The 16,315-nt window shown below is 40.5% G+C and overlaps 1 long non-coding RNA gene across 1 annotated transcript in view; it reads left to right on the top strand.

The window, feature by feature from the left end:
• The window catches only part of LOC148189511 (uncharacterized), a 29,947-nt gene extending 15,429 nt beyond the window's left edge, over positions 1-14,518 (top strand). Inside the window, exons 4-5 of the long non-coding RNA XR_015776573.1 lie at positions 6,114-6,476; positions 14,044-14,518. This is a non-coding gene — a long non-coding RNA (uncharacterized LOC148189511). The remainder of the gene's footprint in view (positions 1-6,113; positions 6,477-14,043) is intronic.
• Positions 14,519-16,315: the final 1,797 nt, after the last annotated feature.

The raw sequence follows: 16,315 nt of genomic DNA, 5'->3' as shown, positions 1-16,315 counted from the left end.
GATGACTTATTTGTCTTTTAAGTGCTTGAATCATTGTCACCACTTTATGTGTGACTGAAACAGCCAAAGAGACAAGTGCATTTATAGTTATTGCCCTTTCCTTCTTACCCAAAAAAGAAAGATTATTTAAATCTTCCTCATTTGTTTCTTTGCAACAAACATTTCTGTCCCATAAAATACTTTGTCAGTGCAGTTCTTAAACCCTCATCCACACATTATGTGTATGCTTGTGTTTGTGCAGTTTTCCACAACACTCATCTATGCAGTTCTTTTATAAAGTGTCTTTCCATACCAAAACAACACATCTAATTTCCTTTTACGGTTATTTAAGTGCGTCTATCCATCTGTCTGTAATGTTTCACCAAATTCACAAACTAATTCAATTGCTGAGTAATAAAATCTTTTTTTGGAGAGAGAAAAACACACAGCTTTCACCTCAAATTTAAATTTTCTCTTAATACCTCTCTCCTTCTCCTCTTCCTCTTTCACTCCCTCCTTTCAGCCTCTCCATCACTCTCCTCCTCTTTCTGTTTTTGCTGACTCAGAGGAAACGTTGAGCAGTGTGACAGCCATCACCTCACTGAGAGTCAGAGAGTATGTATGTGTGTGTGTGTGTGTGTGTGTGTGTGTGTGTGCATGTAACACACACAGATTTAGATGCAGTGGAATAAAGGACAAGGCATGTACTGCGCGTGTGTATACGTGTTTGTGTTTGTGTTTGTGTTTGTGTGTGTGTGTGTGTGTGTGTGTGTGTGTGTGTGTGTGTGTGACAGAGAGAGAGAGATCACCATGACTACACTGTGGGCTTTTCTATCCATAAATCAGGGCAGAGTCCATCCAAGCTGCATCTGAGAAACAAAACAAGTGAAGCAGTGAGAAGGATGGAGAGAGAGAGAGAGAGAGAGAGAGAGAGGATGAGGTACAGAGAGAGAGGGAGGGAGGTAGAGAGAGGTGCAGTGTGTCTCTGGCGTCTGGAGCTGCTGCTGCTGAGATTCAACACAGTCAGCGTCTCTTCAGCTCAGCTTACCTACAGTATACCAGCACACACACACACACACACACACACACACACACACAAACAGAGAGCCCAGACAAACACTGTGGAAGCTCACAGCTGATAGATCCACATCCTTTAATAAGACTGATAATGACCACAGTCTCCACCTCCTTTACCTGTTGTAGTTGTTGTTGTTGTTTGTCGTCAAGGCTGGACGCAATATATCCCATATTTTTCTGTGTCTGCATCATTATGGGTTGTGTGTACAAGTAGGCTGTTAATGATGTATGATTGGAGAGAAACTATTTTGATTTTCATTCTTTTTGCTTTGTGTGTGATGTGAAGTTTAACAGACTCAGTCTCTTGTGGGCAGTCGGCCGGCTCTGATTTTTATTTAATGTTCATACATTTGTGCGTTTCTGTTGTTTTTCTCTGTGACCTACCCCTCCCTTATTTGTGCTAATAAACTGTATTACATCTCTTTGCAGAGCATATTGTGCCCTGCTTTAGTTGGCCATGTTGTATCATACTGTGATGTTTGGTTATGTGGCCAAATGATTATTATATATCAGAAAGACTTTGTCCCTTTTCTTGAGTAAAAGTATTAACACCTCATAGAAAATGAATCAAATGTTCGTCGAAATAGTTGCCAATTTTTTATTTTCTGATAATCAGCTAATTGACTAATGGGGAGCTAATTGCGCAGTGGGGAGAAAAGTAATAGTAGTAGTAATACTAAGTTAAGAAGTTGCAATGTTACAGTGTGTGGGCAGATGTACTGCCTCCCTACTATTCAGTCACCTCCCTCCTCTGTCACTCTCTACTGCCTCTCCTGCATCTGCTGAAGCTTTGCTAAGCTAGTACTTGTTAAACTCAGACTATGAACCACCATAGTAGCCATCACCATCACCGCTTTTCACATCAGCCTGTGAAAAAGATGCTCTTGGTTGCAAAAGAGAAACATACAACAGTTCTTTGAATTAAGCATAACCACCAGAAGTAACTTGCCCTATTTAAAGCTGCAGTTGGTAACTTTTAGTAAAAAAAACCCAACTTTTTTCATCTTTGTGAAAACTGTCACTATTATTACACAGCACTAAATGAGACAAATAATCTTTTAAAAATCATCATACTCCTCTTCCTACTCTCTTGCCTTGTAGCACTTCTAACGGCATCACTGTATGTGAACCAAAACAAAATAGTCAGAGCCAAAGAGTCCCTAATGCAGCTGTCAGTAATGTTAATCACTGCTCATGAACTGCACTTAAATTGTCGGACAGACGGTGCTTTACAAATATGAAGCAAGATTCTATTACAGCATTCTTATTTTTCTCCTCTGTTTTTAGAAATATATTTTAGTGTACTGTTTAAAATGAGAAAAGTTGGTCCGGCTGGTGGGCTGTTCTTAGCACTTTAGCCAACTATTTACAATATGGCAGTCTGGCCACAAACTTTCTAACTTTAAAGTTAAACAGTACACTAACATATTTAAAGAACACTAAATTCACTTCACTCTGAGACAGCAAATCATATGTGCAGGCACTATATTACACTCCCAATTGGTCCAAGTCTATAGGGACCAAAGTTGTTTGCCATTTTGCACAGAAAATCTAGTGATGCTGTCCTGTGGACCTAAAAGGAAAATTGTGAAAGAACCATGATTGTACTCCACTCCACAGAAGTACAAGGCAATGTCATGCTTACCTTTCACCACCCTGCATCATATGTTTTTTATGAGGAGAAAAAAAAGAGTATGCGTCCACAGTGTGGAGTGTATCTAATTGCAATAGTTGGTCCAACAGGTGAGCGGAGTTTGGTTCTTGGGGTAGGCAATGAAGAAACACAATCTTGAATCATATTTGATCAGCACTGCCTGTTGTTTGATTTGACAGTTTGACCAAAGTTTATGATCGACAGATGTGTTGGAGACTTCTCGGCTCTGACTGGTTGTTTTTGGTGTCAGTTCTAGCAAATGCCATTAGGATTGGGAATAGGAGGAGGGACATGATGTTTTTCAGTCTTGTGAAATCCTTTCAGAATATACTGACAGTTTCTGCAAATATTGCACAGTTATTTTCATAAAAGTTACCAACTATAGCTTTAATGGGACTTTGGATTCGACAAGGCACATACATGATGCATTGAGTGTAGGACATAGAGGTGCTCAAAAAGGGCCCTTAAGCAGATATTTGGTCCCCTAGCAGGTTAATCTGTCCACAAATATTGTTTTTCTCTTTTTCTCTCTTTCATCTAACATTATATTCTCATCTAGGATGCCTGGTAACTCACCTGGTAGAGTGGACACTTAATCTGTCCTGTAAAAAAAATTCAGAAGTCAAACAAATAACATTCTCATTTAGCAGTAAGAGGTAAAAGTGATACACACTTTTATTTTGAAGAACTGGTTGCTGTATAAATAACATCCTCATGGTGCCATTCAGGCCTTTTCATTTAGTAGAGACCCACTTGGCTCTGTACAGCAGAGGTGTTCTCCACTTAGGCCCACTCCCCTGGGAGGTGTTCAGCTTTAAAAAGTTGTCACCTTGCGCAAAATGTAATCGACATTTTTGATAAATCACCTGCGTGCTGTTAACGCTCACGGGGTATTAATAATTATTACTCCTGATCTGGTGATTGAGTTAGTGACCCGGGGCCAGGAGCCCCTACAGAGCAGGGGAAATGGAGGGGGGGATTGGAGGGCCACCACACCACCGGTCCCTGCCCTGGAAAGCAATTTGGCACCGGCGGCAGCATACTGCTGCGGCGACCCCTGAGCGTATGCCCTGCCTCCACCGGCACCATACTGTCACACACACACTGAGACACACACACACACACACACACACACACACACTGACACGCCGCATGCTGAGTAGACAAATTCAAACATGCTATCACAGGAGAAAATATGCCCAAACAGCAAATCTAACCTTGTCCCGTGCTTTGAAAATACAGTAATAAACAAACCTAACCAGCAAACAAACAAATAAATGAGACCGGTGGGATGATGTGCTGATTTCCAAACAAGCAGGAGGAGGGGCAGTGTGTGAATCACACTCTACATTTTACCTGAAATAAAGGAAAATGTGCCATAAAGTGAAAATTACCTTCAGATAATTGTTATTAAAGCAATTTGCAATATCACAAATAATTCTATATATATTGTGCTGCACATTGGTTTTGTGTTTTTTATATCGTCTTTATGCTCAGAGGCAGTTTCGGCTCGTTATTTGTTGCCAGGAATTTCCAAGTTATTATCTCCTGTTGACGGTGATCACGAGGCGATTTACTGAGTCAACCTTTTGACAAGGGGTCGACTTCCTGCTGAATCTCTTAAACCACCACTATCACTTCCATTCATGTTTCACTTCCCCATCTTTGTGTGTGTGTGTGTGTGAGAGAGAGAGTGATTCAGCATTTAGCCTGAATCAATCAGTCATTATTCCTCAGACATTCATTTTTGTCGTGTCACAGGTCACACAGGCCCCTTTTTGTTCTGATAATAGTTGATGGTTTGTGGCTGCGGTTTGTGGGCAGAGGGATCTCACACACACACACACACACACACAGTATACACACACGATTGTGAAGGTGCACACACATGCTGTTGACCAGATGAGTATGTGCAGTAATGCAGTGGGGAGGACTGGCCTCAGTGGCAGTGGAGGGTCAATCAGCAATCAATTATTCCACTCAGCCTGGCCTGCAGCCATACCACAGACTCCCTCCCTGCACCTTGCACACACACACACAAACACACTCACTCACGTTCCTTGAGTCCCCAGTTCACATGTATCCCTAAAAACCCTCATATTTCTAAATCCTACCATGTGCAGTGCTTAATTTTTCAGTAAAAGCAACAAATAGTCACACAGTTCACTCTAAGACAAAACAGATTCTTGTAAAAACACATTTTAAAGTTTCATGAGATTGGACTCAAACCACTGATGCTCTTGTCCACATGTCAGTGTTGCACAAAATCGGCACTAATAGGTGGAAAATATGACGGTTCATTCATTCTTATCAAATCTTGATGATGATTCTTGTCATATTATTTGAGAAGATGAAAAAAAGAAACCAGGATCTGTCAAAAGCATAGGAGATAGAGATCCGTGCTGCCATCCTTACATGCAACTAACTGCTGATTGTTACAACCAAAACTGCCAGATGCAAACATCGACATTGATGATTCTGCAGAATTACACAGAACATCCAGTGCAGACCATTAAAATTAGGGTTCCTCCGCAAAAAGTCTTAAAAGGCTTCAAAATTATTAATCTGAATATAAGGTGTGAAATTGTATTAAAAGTTCTTAAATCCAATTTTAAGTCTTAATAATGCTCATGTATGGGAAGTAGGATTTTATTAATCTTTTTTTTTCTAATGCTGCATCGTATAATCTTAAAATAATTGAAAAAAATCTATTATTTTTTAAAAATTATTTCCCAGTGCCTCTTGCATTAAAATGACACATCAGGATAGTGGAACCAACTAAACTCATATTTTGTTCCTTGCTGTCACTGTGCCCTGAACAACACAGGGAAGTGCAAAGTCAAAGAAAACTGTCTTAAACCAAGATTTCACAGCATGGCTGAAACTGGGAAACAGTGATGTGTAAGAGGTTCGTGTTTTCTTCACAAAAAGTTTTTCACTCTTTACATGATTGGAATCAAGGCAGTGGAATTTCCCATGCAGAGTGAGAGACACAAAAATCATGTCATGTTTTAAGTTACAATAAACATTTGGGGAAATTGTCAGCTTTTTTCCCCTTTTTTTTAAATTTCAGTTTTGGTTATTGTAAAATTGGTCATAAATTTCATTCTGAGTGGCTTTCAACTTAAAAAGCCTTAAATATAACTTGCCTTAACACCTTCAGAAATCAATTATGTTATTATATATATATACATATATATATATATATATATATATAGTAAAGATGTGCTTTGTGGCTTGTTGACTGAAGCACAATGGTTTCAAATTAGACACTAAAATGTTGATGCCATGATGAACTACTTCTCCTAGACTTTTCTATTAACTTCAAAACACTATCTGCAGATCAGTAACTGTTCAGCAAGTGGTTTCCTTCGTCTCTCAGTCTGTCCTTTACTCTCAGCAGGACCAGATGAATGTCACACTACATGAAGTCAGACCAGCTTATAAACACAGTCTCGTCACATGTGGCCCAGGATCAGTTTTCCTCTCTGAGTGACTCCTCTTCAGTCCTGAGGGTGGATCTCTGTTTGCTCAGTGCCAAACAGGCTCTCACAGCTGACATGGGAGTGTCAGTCCCACGCCGCCTGCTGTCACGCACCCTGTCACCCTCTGCACCCGCAAAATGCCACGCAGACACTCCTGGTGGCAACTATACGGTGCAGCTGCAGAGCCGAAGTGACTGAGGTGTCACTGAGCCTGACACACACACTTAGGACCTGGACCCAGAGGCAGACACACACTGTCCGGACTGATGCACATCTAAAAGGTAGCTCCCCCCATAGACGGAGGGCCTGTGTGTATTTGTGTGTGTGTGTGTGTGTGTGTGTGTGTGTGTGTGTGTGTGTGTGTGTGTGTGTGTGTGTGTGTGTCTGTAATGTTTGTTATCTGTTTGTCACATTTGTCATGCAGGAGAATGTTCAGGCGGGAGTATGGACAGACTCTAGTAGAGCAATCAAAAATTAAATCAAAAATCCTCCTCCACAAGATTTAACAACAACAAGGTGTGATGATACATTTTCTACCACACCTCATGTCATCAGTGAAATATCTCTCAACTCATCACACGTTGCAGCTTTGTCAGTGGACTTCCATGTCTACATATTACATTTTAGGTATCCTTCTGCATCTGTTGTTTGTGCTCCGTGATGCTGCTACAGTGATGTCAACAAATGCACATGGTGGGATGAAGTGGCATGTGTTTGGCACGTGGTTGTTAGGGCAGGGGAGGCACACAGAAAGGTGTAGAAAAAATACATTCACATTCAGACAGGAAAAAAACACCAGACTCCCACGTGAAAGTCCATGTTTGTTGGACCCATCCACCTCCCCTCCTGCCCGCCCTTTAAGTGCCCTCACGTTCCTTATATTACATCTTTACCAGTTGTAGCATTTGAGATTGGTCCACTTTTAGAGAGTCTAGGTCTCGTCTCAGAATCGAACGCATTTTGACCCGGCCTTATCTCCGTCTCGGACATAGCGTACTCCGGATTTTTAATCGAGACTGGTTGAGAACACAACTGATTTATTTGTTAACATAATTACTGTGATTGAATGCAAAACTTCCTTCTTGAAATCTAGCCAATCATGTAAGTCATTTGTAGTTTGTTTTTTTTTGTCACCAATAATGGTTGTAACCCTTCATAGAAAAAGAGGAAAATTGTTTACACACACACACACACACACACACACATATATATGACCTTGACTACAACACTACCAGCAGCACTACAGCCTGATGCCATCCTGACGCATTTCATGTGCACACTATATGTTCTGTCTAGCCACGTTTTTAAATGACGCTGCCTATTTGAGTATCAGGTGGATGTGGCAGGTGCCATCCGCCCACATGTAATAACACCACAGCTAGTTCTGCAGAGGCTCGGTATTAAACAGGCTAATACCGGTCGTGTTCTCACGTTACGCCATCTGGTGGTGTTCAATGTGCACTTGAAAGGTCCCTTCTAGTGTCACGCACTTACCTGGATGTTGTGTTCCCTTTAATGCCGATCGGAGCCAGATGTTAGCAGTTGTTGATGGGTGTTTTGTGCAGTGGGAATGAGGGTTAAGAGAGAACAAACATAACTCCCACTGATCGCTGGTCAGTAAAACATGGACATGTTGTTTTAATTTTACAAACATATGTCCAATGCTGCTGTTTTGTCTTGTGAAAAAAGGCTTCATTTAGCAAAGTTCTACATATGTTGGTAGAAGTTTGGTGTTTGTAACTCCTGAAAGTTTCCCTCAATTAAATTTACAATAAGAGTATCACAGAGAGAGACGGGGAAAGCAAGTATCTGACAGACTGTCAGAGTGACAGAAAGCGGCAGTACAACGTCCTCTTTCTTCTGCGATGTAACTTAAACTGGGGTACACTCAAAGCTCCCGCCTTATAAAAGCACGTCCTCATTTAGCCTGTTTAATACCGAGAGAAAGACAACAAGAAATAAACAGAATGAAGAAGTGTTTGTGGTGGAGGAGTGCAGACTCAGCGCTGCCGCCGGTGTGCGGAGGAGACGGAGTGCTGAAACTGTCATGGCAGCCCTCGCTTGGTGACAGAAAGGTGTGAGGCGTCACAAACACAGAGAAACTAAAAGGAGTTAGTGAAAGAGAGGAGCTACTTGTCTGACATGTTGCCTTTTCATTTAGAGGTATTTTTTGTGGTGAGAGATGTTGGCAGTTTGGGGCCAGCTGTTGTGTTCTTTCTGTCTCTAACTGATAATGTTCTCCACCTTCACCGCTGCTGCTGCTGCTGCTACTGCTGCTGCTGTTGTTGTGGTGGTTGTTGCTTTTGTTGCCGGCTTTATCGTGTTTTGGTTCACTGTTTTTCTGGTAAATTCATTCGCTCCAGTGTACAAGTGAGTTTGGGTTGTTTGTCAGTTCTTTGGTCAGATAATGGTAATAAATGCTGCACCCATCTTTCCTTTTATATTCTCTTTGAATTCGACTCAGCACTCTGTTCACTCCATATTTTTCCTTTGGAGATATTTAGTTCACCTGAGGAGGCGAGAACAACTTCAGTGATAATCTCTGAAAAGTTTAAACAGAAAGTCACTGTGTCTGTATACAACAAATAGACGATAAGTGGAACTTAGTACAAGTAAACAAGCAGCAGCACATGAACGCCATAGTGCTGAGGTTCTCAAACTTAATATTCAAAGGTACGAATTTGATTTCTATTTAGAGGTCTGGAACCATTAATGATAAGCAAATAACTTTTTAAAAATTGCTCATAATTTAATTTCTCTGACATCTCCTGTCCCTCAGAGCCTCAGCTATCACATTTAAGCACTCCCGAACCCCCTCTGCATCAGAAAAGGATCGCTGTAACGATCTCTAAATAGACTTTATTCTACAAAACTAACAATTTATTGATAAGTATAAAACTTTTTTTCAAAGTAGGAAATGTACACTTCATTAAATTGTATTATTGCATTGCTAATACAAGGTGTGGGCAGAGTCTGGACTGACTTGCCATCTGGTCTGGATCTGGACCACAGTCTGGACTTTGAGAATGTTTCGTGTAGTGTGTGTAGCAGACTTTTTGAGATCTTTCATACATTTGCCATGAAATGCGTTGTGGAGATCCTGTAGAACCTGCCTGGTTGCCTTGGTAAAAAAAAGTTATCAAAAAGCTTTTCTTTATTTTTCAGGTAGCAGGTAACGTCCCCACAACATTGTATAACCTTTCCTACAAGTTAACATAATGTTTTGAAGAAAACATGTTCTAATCTAATCAAAGATCCTCTTAAGGATGTTTATCATTTCAAATAATGTTCCTGTAAGCTTAAATGCTGACTGAGACGTAAAATTTCAACTTCAACATTTTGAGGATGTTTTGATGATGTTGAGAGGTGACAGATTATAGAGTGTTCTTTTATAAATTGCCCACAATGTTACATGAGAACAAAGGAGGGGCATTTTCAAAGCAACATTCAGAAAATGTTTTCAGTATGTTATCAAGGCCTGAGATTACACAACTTTCTTTTCATGAAATAGTCCTGTAATGTTAATGTTAAAATGTTAATGTTAAACCTGTGGGAAGACGCAGCATAGTCCTTATGTTTACACAACATAAGCACATGACAACCAACGTGGACTGTAACAATGGTTTGGAATTGGCAACAAAGTCACAGATTGTTAGGTTGAGGCAAAAGAGGCACATGGTAAGATGTAGAAAAAGAACCTCACATCCACACGGGTTGGGAACTCTGGACCGATTTGGTGCAGTCGTGTTCTAAAGTGACGCCACTTGTGCGTATTGCACGTGGACACGCCCGATGGCGTCCGGCCATCCACTGGCGTACACTAACAATGCCACCACTTCTGCCTAAGCATGTTTACATCTGATGTGTCCAGTCATGTTCTGGTTAGACATGGAAGGTTGGTTTTGGTGTCACGCATGTACGCAGAAACCACTCACAGAGCAGACGTATTTGACGTATTCGAGTTCGGAGTGGAAACAGGCTAGAGACACAGTGCTTAAAAAACACAAATAGTGTGGCAAAATGCCAAATGAGGGTGACTCTGGGGTTGGTTTTTACTTTCACTTTTGCTTGTGAGTATGTTTACAAACCGTAACCAACAATCCTGCATAGTATACTTATCTTAGTTTAGTGAAATACAGTTGATACGTTATGTTAAGTACTTCATGTAAGTCAACTTACTTAAGTTAAAAAAAAAAGTCAGTGTTGACTTTTGACTTTTTTAAAAGGGGACACAAACAGCAGTTTTAAGGGTGAAACTCCTGTGTTTGTTTTAGATCTCTCCTCTGCTGACATCCCCTGACTTCCTAATTTGCTCCTGTCATAATTATTATGGCCACATAGAGCTTCAAATTTTGAAGAGTAGGACCAAGCACCTGTATTATGTATTTTTATTTGATTACAATAGAAGAAATCATGGATTAAAAGTTTGTTGATCAGTAATTTTATCCTAATTTAAAAACTTCAGTCTGCTGGCAAAACTACGCCGCAAATTCATCCTGTGGACATTGGTTAACAGTAGTAGGAATAACGTGACTTTATCCCTCTCAAAGCTGCAACTGTAACTAATTATAGATCAGTGAATTGTAGTGACACTGTTGCTGCTCAAGAACACATCATATGAAACAGCTATGGATTACCAATAATCTTCAGGTTTTCAAAAACAGACCATTTTAGCCAATAAACACAAAGAGGAGGGTGTGAACCCAGCCTGCAGTCATCTGCCATCTCTCATTCTTGTGGTGTGCAGACTCACTGTACTCAGTCTCATCAGTACCTCCTACAGTATGTCTTTATGTTGACTCCACCACCTGTAATTCTCAGTGGTGCAGAATAGCAATCGAGCATGGTGACATTCACACGCAATCAGCCTGATGAGTGGCTGGCCACACATTTACCCCCCACCCCCACTCCCAGCCAGCAGGTCTTGGTCAGATATGCCTCCATGAATAAGTCATCCTCCACAGTCCACTCACCTGGCCCTGTTTACATGGATTAAATTTGCATGGCCTTTATTAACATTTAAGGACAGACGCCAAAAACATCTCACCAACGCAAAGCCCAAACTATATGAATGTTTGAATTTCACTGAAATCATTGGATTGTTTACAGGTCAGTGTTTAAGTGATAGTGAAAGTGGTCAGTGAAAAACAGTGAAAAGCTCTGACAAGGCAGAAGTGAATGTTGGGATTCAGTGCTTCAAAGATGAGTCACGTATTAGGAGTGGATAAAATTCTGTGTTTCCATTTATGTGAACACTTTCAGTTCTTGGAATCTGCCAAAAAGGGGAAGTAATTATGCACATTTACTCAAACAGAAAAAAAGAGTTCTTTCATAACAGTGAACCTCTGAACTCCATTTTTTTATTGACACCCAAAAATTCAGCTTGGCATCAAATGTCTTCAAGCCTACAAAGTCTCTGATCCTTGCCAACTTTTCTCTAAGCTGCCCTTGTTGTTTTGACCTTTGATGATCATTCAGCTACTTTATTACTTAAATACACATTTCTGATTTCTGTCTGATGACCACATCCTCACTATGTTTAAATGCACACTGATCCGAATGTGTGACATGTGAGTTATGCTGAAGTTATTCAGGTTTTGGGAGAATTCGTTGGCCATACAGTCAATATGTTCTTATCCCAAGTCTTCACATGTTGCCGCTTTGCAGTGGACTTCCGCATCTATATATTACATTTTAGGCACCCTTCTGTGTCTGCTGTTTATGTTCCAGGATGTTGCTACTGTGATGTCAACAAATGCTCGTGGTGGGATGACATGGCACATGGTTATGTTAGGCAACAACAACAAACTGGCAGCCAAAGTGCATTTTCTAATTTACTTTTATTTTATTTTATTTTTATTTACTCTGTTTTGGAGCCAGCCTCAAGTGGCCATTCAATGAACTGAAGTTTTTGCCATGTCCATGTTAGCCTCATTTGTCGGCCTCATAGGTTGCCACTTGATGCAAATAACAGAACGCCAGTCTTCAAGTAAGTGGTTGAAGAATTGGATAGCTTTTCCATATTTTGATGTGATAAACAAAATGCTAGGGCACATTACCTGAAATATGCACGGTTGCTTAATAAGAATATTGTTTGGGTTTTTGGGGTGTTTTTTTTTTTAGAAAAAGGGCAAAAAACGCAGTCTATGAATACTTTTAATTTAGACTTATAAACAGATTTTTGTCTTGAATGTATTTACTTTTTTAGAAGTAAATTTTTTCAATTTTTAAAAATTTTTGCATATATTTGGTGTCATGTTACCTCGCAGTGTTTAGTATTTCAAAGTAAGAGATTTAAATACTACTACATTCACTACTGGATTCTGTTGACTTTGTCCACTGAGCAGAAGGACGGGTCACATCTGCAGCCTGTCAGGTTGAGCTGGGCTGAAGTTAAGGTTGAAATGTCACGTCTCTCATTAGTGAAATGTCCCACAGTCTGTGTCCTGCTCCTCTGAAAGATGGAGCAGTGGTGCGTTTGGTTAAAACCTCAGATTTGCGTCCAGAGTAGAGGGGATGTGGAGATTCATCAAACCTGTCAGGAGGGGAGCGGGCGGGAATCCCCCCTGGAGAGGGAGCTCACCCTGCTCCTGATGAGACAGATTCATCTTCCACATCGTGACAGACCTCCAAACCTCCATGTTGGTGAGGAGAAGGAGGCATGAGTGACAGCTGTGGGGAATCCACAGGAGGAATCTGTGGGAAGAGTGTTTTTTCCTGTTGTAATATCCGATTCATTTTCTGCATAGACGATGTTTGGTGACTAACAGTTGGAGAACTTCAAGTCTTCAGTGGTCCTGCAGCTCTACTGGTTCGATTATCAGACAAACTAACTGTGTGATTAAAGGTGTCAGCCTGTGGACATAACACACTGAGGCCACGTTTAGATGACAACAGCCAGATGACAACAGCCAGATGAGAACAGAACAAAAAACGGAAAGTTTTTCCTTTGCGTTTTTGAAAAAAATCCACTTACTATATGATAACGTTGTGAGAATGATCCTGACGTACACAGATCCGCAAAAGCAACCGAAAAAACTGTAGTATGCATGCCAGTCCAGTAGCTGGCAGTGTAACTTTGTAATGACACACCAAAGAGGCTGTTTCATGCTCGTGTGAAAGTGCGGTCGTGTCATCACTGTTCTCACAGGATCTGTACATAGCCAGTTTACACGGCAACAGAGGGGGAACCACTTTCTAAAGATTACACTTTGGAACCCAGTTTCAAAAGTTTGCATTTTCAGGCCTCTAAAACGCTGTTGTTGTGTGAATGAAAGGCCAAACCGCAACAAAAGTTTAAAGTTTCAAGCAAGAACCATTACTGTTTAAACAGCCCCTAAGACTCCCATGGTGCAATTATGTAAATAACATCCAAGTGTGTAAGATTAAGGAGGATTTAGTGATGCCTATAGTGATAAGGATTACAGATTGCAACCAGTTTACACTTCTCCTGTTTAGAATTCCCTTAATGTTTATTGTTAAGAATGCTTTCACCAGGAGCCGAATTATCTAGAGGTGTGTTCCTCTCCAAAACAAACAGAGCAGGTGACTAGAACAAAAAAAGCCCTGAATAAAGCAGTTTAATGTTACAAATCAGTGTTTCTCCACAGCACTGTTTGGCATGTCTGAAACAAGCAGCTCATACACTGCATGCTATGTGTTTTTTTCTGATAAATCCATAAAGATCCAGAGGTTTAGAGAAGTTTTACCAGGAGCAGAACAATCTGCAGAGGTGTCTTCCTCTCCAAATCCCAGATCTGTCAGAACCCAGTGATTTAAAATTAAAAAACACCAAATAAAACCCTTTCATATTACAAAACATTGTTTTTCTGATGCTTCTCTTTCCAGATGCACTCCCCACTACGGTGGACGACATGAAAATGCGATTGGCCCTTTCTGGAGCCAGTGTTTGATTTGTTCCCTCTGGGCTACTGTAGAAACATGGCGGTGAACATCTCCATAAACCAGGATCTGCGCTCTATGTAGAGACAGCTCATTCTAAGGTAACTAAAACACAACAATTTTTATTTTTAAGTGATAATACACTAAAATAAAACATACTTGTTATATTGTATTCTATTTATGCCAATCCATTTGGAGAGGAAGGCCATGAAATGTGGCTAAAAGTTTCACCAAACCAAGTAAGTGAACCCTGTGATTAGAATGTGTTTGTGTGTGTGTGTGTGTGTGTGTGTGTGTGTGTGTGTAGAGCTATTTGTAAACCAAGCTAGGAGAAGCGTATCAATTTAGGGTTGAAATAATTAAAATATATTACCTGTTACATTTCTAAATTATACAGGGTGCATGATTTTAGTTTGAGAAATTTTGAGGACATAATTACAAGAAAACTTTAAAATTTATATTCACATTCTCTATTAGAAAACAAGCCACTATCCATCATCCACCAGCTGATTTTTACTACAAGTAGAATTAAACACCCATCTGTAATCTAGGTCTCAACAGGGGGAGATGTGACAGAATAATGACACTCAACACATGAATTATACACTAATATTACAGTCATTTCACACACCTTTATCAATCTATCTTTGTATTCCATCTTCCCATAGGAGTGATCTATTTGAAAGAGGTTAAGAGATGAGAGTATCCCCTTGTCTTCAAAAGTATATTCACACTGGTCATGAAACATATTATAGAGTGTGATTTCATACAAATAAAAAAATAAAAATACTACATTTATTTTTGCCATGTAAAGGGGATATATTAACACAATAAAAATATATTTCAGCTTATACATACACAGTATATTTGTGTGTGTGTGTGTGTGTGTGTGTGTATATGTGTGTGTGTGTGTGTGTGTGTGTGTGTGAGAGGGTGTGTCCCCTCTGCACTCTGGTGGGTTAATAATCAGTCTCAGTGGGGCTCAGATGGGATGTTTCTGCACTGGTCTGATACTGCATGTCATAAGACCAGTTCTGATTAAACATTCATGAGGCATGCAGCAGCTCTGTGTGTGTTTTTTGTGTGTGTGTGTGTGTGTGTGTGTGTGTGTGTGTGTGTGTGTGTGTGTGTGTGTGTGTGTGTGTGTATGCGTGCATGTCTGCGTGCGTGCGTGCTAATGTACGTGTGTGTGTGTGTGTGTGTTGGGATGTGGCATGGGGTGGATGGGATGTGACAGGGGTGTCAGTGCTCTCAGTGGGAGGTCAACTTTAGGAAGGAGAGAGGGAAAAGGTGCTGAGTTACCAAGGAGATAGTTCTCACTCCAGCAGGACAGAGTGAAATACAAACTCACTCTATAACAATTAATACCTTGAGCTTGTATCCACAGTGTTTTTTTAATTAATAACTCCTGTTTCTGGTATTATCATTACAAACACAGACACACAAACCGCCACAGTTATCATATTTTGAGGCAGATTTCAAACCATCAGGCTCTGCCTCCTTCCAAGGATTCAGACTGTGAAGGTGTGGTCTTTACCTGAAGGCTGCTCCCTAACTGTGATGATCTGTAGAAAATAATTGCAATGTTATCCAGATTCTCGTCAGGAATCAACTCCGTCTTAGTTCCAGGTTGTAAATTCCCATGCTTTGTCTCATCCCTCAGCATCTGATAGTGATGCACAGTCCCCCGATGTCCACGCAATGTCCACGCAATGTTGCAGAGTCGTGTCAACCATGACAGCCCCACAACATCCAGGGCCCTAAGAAACTCCAGGCAGATCTCATCCACCCCCACACCCCCAGTTAGCACCATTCTAACTGTCCAGTTAAATGAGTCATTTTGTTCTGAAACTTTTCTGCTGCTTTAACCTTATTTAATTGACAGTGAGTTCTTGGCAAAGTAATGTTTAGAGAAAAAGGGATTTACTGGTATTTTCTGTGCTTACATTATTAGCAGTAAAATTAGTTTTCTTGTACATGACATTGGTCCAAACGAGGATAACTCAAACTAAGACAGTTGAGGTTTAACATTTTTAAGATGGCTCCCAAAAGCAACTTGTTCTCACTACCAGCTTCACAATACCAATTCTTGGTCAGTGGCCTTCAGCATTGGATACGGACACCTCAAGGCACTCTTTAGCATCTTTATGAGACGCATTGGGCTGTGTTATTGTTAGATGCTCAGAACAAGTGATGTAGTATATAGAGTGGGAAAGTA

The sequence above is a fragment of the Plectropomus leopardus genome, chromosome 5, assembly GCF_026936395.1.
Source record: "Plectropomus leopardus strain MGB_pleo_1.0 chromosome 5, ASM2693639v1, whole genome shotgun sequence".
Classification (NCBI taxonomy): Eukaryota; Metazoa; Chordata; class Actinopteri; order Perciformes; family Serranidae; genus Plectropomus; species Plectropomus leopardus.
Note: the sequence above shows the minus strand (reverse complement) of the source record. Positions and strands in the feature narration are given on the sequence as shown.